This window comes from Phacochoerus africanus, chromosome 7 (assembly GCF_016906955.1).
Source record: "Phacochoerus africanus isolate WHEZ1 chromosome 7, ROS_Pafr_v1, whole genome shotgun sequence".
Classification (NCBI taxonomy): Eukaryota; Metazoa; Chordata; class Mammalia; order Artiodactyla; family Suidae; genus Phacochoerus; species Phacochoerus africanus.
The window spans coordinates 19,764,802-19,773,077 of record NC_062550.1 but is presented as its reverse complement, the minus strand read 5'-3'; positions in this window follow the sequence as shown (position 1 = coordinate 19,773,077).

Genomic DNA, 8,276 nt, shown 5'->3' with positions numbered 1-8,276 from the left:
CCCCACTCAGCCCTCATTCCAGGGGCCACATTCCTCTCCCCACCCCCCTGCCCACCCCCGGAAATCCTTTCCTGGACCTGTCCTAAATTCCTGCTGCGACTCAGAAGCCCCTCTCTCTCTCCTGCTTCAAAACAATCCCAAGAATCTGATTTGTCTCAAAATCATCTTCTTAGAATTTTTACATTTCTTTCCTAGATTCAAACATTAGGCCAACGTAGAAATGAAGAAACCAAGGCTTCGTTGCAAGGTGGGGTTAGGGGTGGGGGTGGGGGGCCATGAATCTGGCTCTTTCCCTCCCCACCACCTTCCTCTCCTTCCTATCCCAGGAGTTCCTTCCAAATGGGCTTCCTAAAGAAGCTGCTGCCTCCACTTCCTCTTTGTCTTTTTCCAGAAATCTAACTTTTGAAATACATTTTAAAAATATTTGTCTGTGTAGGAGAAATACATTTATTTGGACAGGAAGGATAAAAATTTTTAAAAGGCTCAGTTACCAGTTTTTCCATGAAGGCTTCCAGCCCACAGAGGTCTCTCCCGTCTATAAATACTTTAGTACAACTTAGCTTTATTATATATTCTCCTGTTTTATAATGAAATAAAATATATATTAAAATATGTAATGCTAAAAAGCACACACACCTGTGTGGCTCACGGTGGCAGAGTGAGGTGGCAGAAGAAACACAGGCTCAAGAGGTTCTAACCATCTCCAACTGTGTGACTTGAGGAAACGTGCCTTCTCTGGGCTTCATTTTCTTCATTTGAAACATGAAGCTGAGGAGTTCCCGTCGTGGTGCAGTGGTTAATGAATCCGACTAGGAACCATGAGGTCGTCGCAGGTTCGATCCCTGGCCTCGCTCAGTGGGTTGAGGATCTAGCGTTGCCGTGAGTTGTGGTGTAGGTTGCAGACGCGGCTCAGATCCCGAGTTGCTGTGGCTCTGGCGTAGGCTGGCGGCTACAGCTCTGATTCGACCCCTAGCCTGGGAACCTCCATATACCGTGGGAGCGGCTCTAGAAAAGGGAAAAAGACAAAAAAAAAATTAATAATAATAATAAATAAAAAATAAAAAGAAACATGAGACTGAGGAGTTCCCTTGTGGCACACCAGGTTGAAGATTTGGTGTTATCACTGCAGTGGCTTGGGTCGCTGCTGTGGCTCTGGTTCGATCCCTGGCCCGGAGACGTCCACGAGCCTCAGGAGCAGCCAAATAAAAAAGTGCAAATTCCTAACTCCCTAAAGATTCTGATTAGTTTGTGGATTGGGCCCATGAATCTGCATTTTAAAAAACCACAAAGAAGACAACAATATACTCATCTTGCCCAATTGTGAAGAGTGTATCTTTGATAGCAGATAGGAGAGTGCAGCCAGGGGAGTTCCTGTTGTGGTTCAGTGGGTTAAGAACACAACATAGTATCCATGAGGATTCGGGTTCGATCTCTGGCTTTGCTCAGTGGGTGAAGGATCTGGCATTGCTGCAAGCTGTAGGGTAGGTCACAGATGCGGCTTAGATCCGGTGTTGCATGGCTGTGGTGTAGACCCGCAGCTACAACTCTGATTCAACCCCTAGCCTGGGAACTTCCATATGCCGCAGGTGCAGCCATTAAAAAAAAATGTAGCAAGGAGTGTGACATGTAGTAGCAGGCCCACCATTTCCACATAGGAAGGCTTGGGGAAGACAGGGTTGGGGACCTTGTCTTGAAGCTGCACATGAAAGTACTCACTCTGGCTTTTTCCAGCTGGTATGTTTATCCGGGAGCTTGAGGAACTGCACAGATGAAGGCTATGTCATCTCATTATGTCATGACAGATGTCCAGTAAATTTCGGCATCCTTCTTGTCTCGACCCAGTTAGTCAGTGGCCAAGCCAGGACTATAGCCCTGATCTTCTGACTGCAGACCAGCGGTCTAATTTCTACCCATCTTGTTCCTTCCTAACCTAGTCCCTCCTCTTTCCCATACAGATTCTAGGAAATTCCGCACAGCTTATATTCCAGATGGGAGCACTGAGGGGAGAGAAGCTCAAGAGCTAGGACTAGATGGGAAAACAGAGACCCTCGCCAGGGCTGTTCCACATTCTGGGAAATTCCTAAGGGAGAAGGACAAGATCTTTCCACAGAAAGCTGGGTCCCAGTCTGACGGGGAGGCAGGACCCAACACTAATTATGAACACATTGCCAGAAGACCCAAGAGGCAGCCTCCAAGAGGCCTCAAGCTGGCATTAGGGTGGAATCTAAAGGGTTAATCCGAGAGGACTTCCTGGAAGAGAACATGGGCACATTGTGAAGGGAGAGACACGCCTCAAAGCTCACAGGTGTGGAGTTCCCGCTGTGGCACACCGGAATCTGCGGTGTCTTTGGAGCCCTGGGACACAAGTTTGGTCCCAGGTCCCAGCACAGTGGATTAAGGGTCCGGTGTTGGTGCAGTTGTGGTGCAGTTTGCAATTGTGGCTTGGATCTGATCTGATCCCTGCTCTGGGAACTCCATACGCCAAGGGAAGGTCAAAAAAAGAGGGGGACAGGTAATGAGATGGGTACAGAATTAGGATCCTGGGGTGGAAAGTCTTAGCACAAGGACATTCAGCCAGATCCTCAGAGCTCTTCCCCACATGACCTTCCATCTCAAAGTAGTAGAAACCCATGACCCAACTCCACCCAGTCAGGCCCTCTCACCACCACCCTGAGGCAAGGGGGTTCCCCAGCCCATGTGGGCCCTGAAGGGGCTCCCCAGTTTAGGTCTCAGCCCTCAATGAGAAGAGGGGCTATGGAGGGGATTCCCTTTGTGGTTCCCTTCCTCATCCTGAGAAATAGCTGGCTGGGGTCCCCCCACCACCCCCAGGTTTAGGAGCAATTAAAAGGCAAAAAAAAAAAAAATGGGGGCACAAAACAGGGCCTTCCTGGGGCTGTCCCAGGCAGGGATCATGCCCTTCCATGGATACCTCTCCGATGGGATTACATGACCCAAATTACATAAGGATGGGAGGGGCCCTGCTGGGTGCTTTTCAAAGTGCCTCCACATTTTTCTTCCCTAGTTGCCATGGAAGGCCGGCAGGGCCAGCACCAAAAAGTGGCCAAAGTCACCAGGTTGGAAGTGACAGAGCTGGCATTAATGCCAAGATTTCCCCTAAATCTAAGCCAGGCTCTTTATTAAAAACAAACAGGAATCCTCTGTAACTTATTTTTTAAATTACAAAATCAAACAGGCTAGTTGTAAACAAATGCAAAACGTTAGAGAACAGCGTGATTTACGATGTGAGAGGACAGTAATCCACTCCCAGAGGAATCGAGTTTGGTAATCCTCTGCTGTCTGCTTCCAGATTCTCTCCACGTCGCCAGAGATCAGATCTGGCCCAGCGGGCCCTCCCTGAGGGGCCCGGACCGGAATGCTAGGCCGGATGGAACAGGACCCCGCTGCAGCGGTGTGGCCTCGGCAGTGCCCCACGCTGCGTTCCCGGGGGCGGCCGAGCTGCCCTGGGCCCGACCCGGCTGCGCCGGGTGGGGCCCGGGGAAGCCGCTACGTCACGAGGCGGACGGGAGGGAGTCGCGCGCGGCCCAGCCAGGATTCCATTACATCACAGGGCGGCCAGGAGCCGCGACTGGGTAAACACCGCTGCAAACCATTGGCTACCGTGCCTCCCTTCCAACCAATAGCACGAGAGTATGCAAATAAGCCAGAGGGCGTTCTCTTCCTTTGGATTTGGTACTGCAAACAGACTTCTCTGCCAGAATGAGGGTCCCAAGGCTGAGGAAGGAAGGGGGTCGCGAAATCCGTAGAGAAGCTGGTTTGGGATTCTCCATCCCAAATCTGGTCCAGCCACTTCTCTGAAGAATAAAGTGTAATTAAGAATTCCTGAGCTATCTTTCCTGTTAGATCCTGCTTCTTGGAGATTCAGGGAACCTAAGAAATGATGCAAAAATTATTTAGGTCAACTTGGAGACGAAGAGGAGGAAGAAAGAAGAAACACAGAGTTACAGAAAGCTGGACCGTGCTTTGGAGACCATCTGGGTCTACCCTCTCTCTGGGGACACAGCAAAGAACAAAACAGATATAGCCCCTGTCCCCACGCCGTGGCTTACAAGCCCAGTTGTGGAAACTGCTGTTCAGCCACCTTGCAAATAAGAGAAAATGAACTGCAGTATGCCTACGAGTTATTTAATGAGGAACTGTAATTTAGGAGGGATGGTGGTGGATAAGGGAACTACTTTTTCTCCTTCCCCAGGAAGTAAGTTTTCTAGTGAGGAATAGTTTTGAGGTGGAGCGTGGGGGGGAGTGTTCCAGGGGGAGGAAACGGTATGTGGGAAAGGCCAGAGGTGAGAAAGAGCATCGCAGAGGGCATGTGCCAGACACTGAGCAGAGCACTTTCCTTGCTTTGTCTCTTCTTCCTTCTTTCAACAGCCCTCAGGTGGATTCTCTTTAGTATTCAGGGAACCGGGGCTCCAAGAAGCTAAATAACATGCCTGATGCCACATGGCTGAGAAATAGCAGAGCGATGATTTGTATCCAGGCTGGTGTGGCCTCAAGTCTAGGCACTGAACTGCTAGTGACTGCCTCCTGGATTAGAGTCTGAAGTTCAGAGAGGTGAAGGGATTTACCCCAAATTTCACAGCCTGCAACAGAGCTAGGACCCCGCCCCCCAGAGGTCTGCAGATTTTTCACTGTGTTGTGAAGGAAGAAAGGGCTCAAGAATGAGGAAAGGGACAGGGAGGGAGGGAGGGGAAGGAGGGTGGGGAGAAAAAGGGTCCTCCCTGCCCAGTCCTTAGGGTCTCCTTGAACTTGCCTAGAACTTGGGGTTTGCTGAGGTGGAAATAGACTTTTTTTTTTTTTTTGGCTTTTTTAAGAACCACACCTGCCACATATGGCAGTTCCCAGGCTAGGGGTCAAATCAGAGCTACAGCTGCCGGCCTAGGCCACAGCCACAGCAGTTCGGGATCCTAGCTGAGTCTGCAGCCTACACCACAGCTCATGGCAATGCCAGATCCTTAACCTACTGGTCAAGGGCAGGGACCAAACCTGTGTCCTCATGGACACTAGTCAGGTTCATAACCTGCTGAGCCACAACCAGAACTCCAGGTAGACATTTTTAAGCACCCTTCTCTGGGGCTCTTGCTGCTAGCCTGCAGGCAGGTGCCCTGGAGGCTGTGAGGGGACTGGCCTGCCAGAGCAGCCCAGATTAGCTGGATCTTGTGTGCTCTCCAGGTTGCCAAGCGACGCTGCTCCTCGGCTCTTACCAGATGATCCAGCTCTGGTTACCAGTGACAACCCTCAGGGGAGGGCCTGGAGAGACAAAGAGGCAGGCAGGAGAACCAGGGAGGCCAGCCTAGCCCTTCACTCTATGGATCAACCAGGCAGTGGGGTGGGAGTCCCTGTGCTTTCTGGCGAACTTTGGGCCTGTCTCCCCTCTGCCTCTGCCATGGGCTCAGACATCAGGACCCACAGGCACACAGGAGGGTAGCAGAGGCCTGGGCAGTGCCTGGGCATAGCCAGCCCTGCCGGGGAGTGCTGCCATAGGAGTTTGGGGAGGGGGTCCTGCCCCCACACCTGAGCATCAAGAACAGCTATTGCGTGTGTGTGTGTGTGTGTGTGTGTGTGTTTGAAGCAACTCACCAGCCTTCTAGTGCTCCTTTGTAAAATTTCCCCTATTTCTCCAATTGTGGAATTCTTACCTGTCAGAAGGTTCTGGAGACATGGAGTGAAGAGTTACTCCCTAGTACTGCCCATTCCACTGAAGGATCTGGGAGAGAATAATCAGGCGACTTAACAAATCTAAAGCTTTGATTTTATATTTTTAGGGAGGGATTTTTGTTTGTTTTTGCTTTTGTTTTGAGGAATAGGTATCTTAAAGGTATCTTTTTTTTTTTTTTTTTTTGCTTTTTAGGGCTGCACCCATGGCATATGGAGGTTCCCAGGCTAGGGGTCTAATCGGAGCTGCAGCTGCTGGCCTACACCATGGCCACAGCAATGTGGGATCTGAGCCTTGTCTTCAACCCACATCACAGCTCAGGGCAACACCAGATCCTTAACCCATTGAGCGAAGCCAGGGATTGAACCCGCAACCTCGTAGTTACTAGTCAGATTCATTTCCACTGCGCCACAACGGGAACTCCTTAAAGGTATCTTAAAGGTTGGGAATTGGAATAGCCATACTCACTGAGCCACGACGGGAGCGACCCATATTCATAATTCTTACCCCTCAATCACCCTACACTGCAACAACACTCTCCCACACTCCCAGTGGTCTTCAAAAGTCTGCCCAAGGTGCTCTCAGGAGTAGGGGGGTGTGTGCCTTGTGTCTGGAGCAGGCGTGTGGCTCTGTGTTTCCAGGGGGCATCAGAGTATGTGGGCAGCTCTGGGATCCAGGGGCCATGAGTGCGGTGACAGGGTGGGCCGTGACACGGAGGCATGGGGATGGCAGTGGGGTACAGAGACCCTGCGGCCTCCAGCAGCCCCCACCCCACCCCCCATTTCACTGGCTTCTCTTGCTCCCCTCTTGGGGCCAGGGATGCAGAGGTACAGAGCTCCCCGCTCTCCCTGGGGCTGGCTGCAGAGATGCCAGGCCACTTTCTGTGGGCGAGGCCCTGGCTCCGGCACCCAGGGAGGCTGCTGTGGGTGCTGTGAGGCTGTGAGCGGCCTCAGCCACTCAGGCTTGAGAGTGGGACGATCGCTCAGACGCTCGCACCATAAATGTCCAGACAGAGAGTCACAGCGGATGGGCAGGGCGTCCTCCCAGGCGGGGCTGGGTAACCTGAGCTGCCGGCAGGCCCTCAGGTCACTTCAGGAGAGGTCAGCTGATGCTCCTGAAGACCATTCATCATGCCCCCCGGCCCAGCCCGGCACTGCCATGGCTATTTCCAGTCCCTGGGTACGGAGCAGCTTATGTAACAGGCTGGAAGCCAGGGGCAGGGCCGGGGGCACTTGTGACAAGGGACGGGGCTGCTCCCACCTCCCCCAGTCAGGCCAGCCCCTCAGAGCCCCTGTTCCACGTGTGCAAGTGCGTGGTGGCAGCTCACGGACCCGGGTGGAATGGCTGTGGGCAGCCCGGGGGCTCCCTGCGACGTTCACTTCCTCCCTCCCAACCTGGCCCTTCTCTCCCATGGATCTGAGGTCACCAGGCAGCCTCTCCACCCCTCAGCCCTGCATGGCCTCTGTTCTCTCACCCTCCCCTGAACCCCAAAGCAAGAGGCAGCCGGTGTTTGCCACTTACCCCTCTCACAGACCCCCGTACCCATTCCAGAAGCCCCTTTCCTGACCCTGGTGGGACAGAGAAGTATCCTTGGAGGTTAAGCCGGGTTCAAATACCCGTATATTCACCTCATGGCTTTGGGCAGACCGTCAGCTAGCTGAGCCTCAGCTCCCCCCACCCCCAGATGGGAAATGGAACAATAGTGTCTCCTTTTCCTTGTAGTTGCAACCGTGAGGGTTTAGGAGCCCATTCTGCCAGGAGGCAGATTGCTGAGGTTTGAATTCCCTGGGTGGCCTTGAGCAACTTGTTTCAGCTCTCCTTGCCTCTGGGTTCCTTGTGTAGAATGGGGACAGTGGCACGACTCAAGCTCCCTGAGTTGTCAGGGTCCCATGTGTTCTATGCATAAGGCACTTAGTGCCTGGCACAGGGCAGCCCCATGTAAGTGTTGGCTATAATTAGACAATGTTTGGAGATCACTTTCCTCCGCCTTGGCTCCTAATAAGCTCTTGGTGAAAGGTAGTTGTTATTTTTAACTTCTTTCTCCTTCCACCGTCTTAATCTGCTTCATAAACCCACCTTCACTGAGCCTTGCAAGTGCCCGCTAAGCTCTCCTCTTTTGTTGCTAATCTGCTGCCACTGCCAATAAAGGGATGTGTAAATTATATTCCCCTGGTGTTTACATTCACAAAACATTTCACACACATTCCTGTCTGGGCCTCACAGCAAACGCAGGAGCCAGCAGTGCGACTCCTGTCATTGCCCTCCTTTTGCAGAGCCGGGGACAGGGTGTGATCCGTCCAGACGCCTCAGCTGCTAGGGGGTGTGTCTGGGACGGCGGTCAGGGTATTCCGACCTCGGGCACCGGAGCACGCCGGATGAGGCGGCCAGGGCATGCCAGCTCCTTGCCAGGGCAGATTAGCACAGGGGGCCCTCCTGCTTCCGGTACCAGGGACTGAGCGCCCACAGAGTGGGAGGAGAGAGGCCTGCGGGCTGTATCCTAGCACCAACCCAGAGAGACCCCAAAATGCTGTGCGCTGGTGCCCTCTACTGGACAGACGTGGCTTCTTCTTTTTTTTGTCTTTTTGCTATTTCTTTGGGCCGCTCC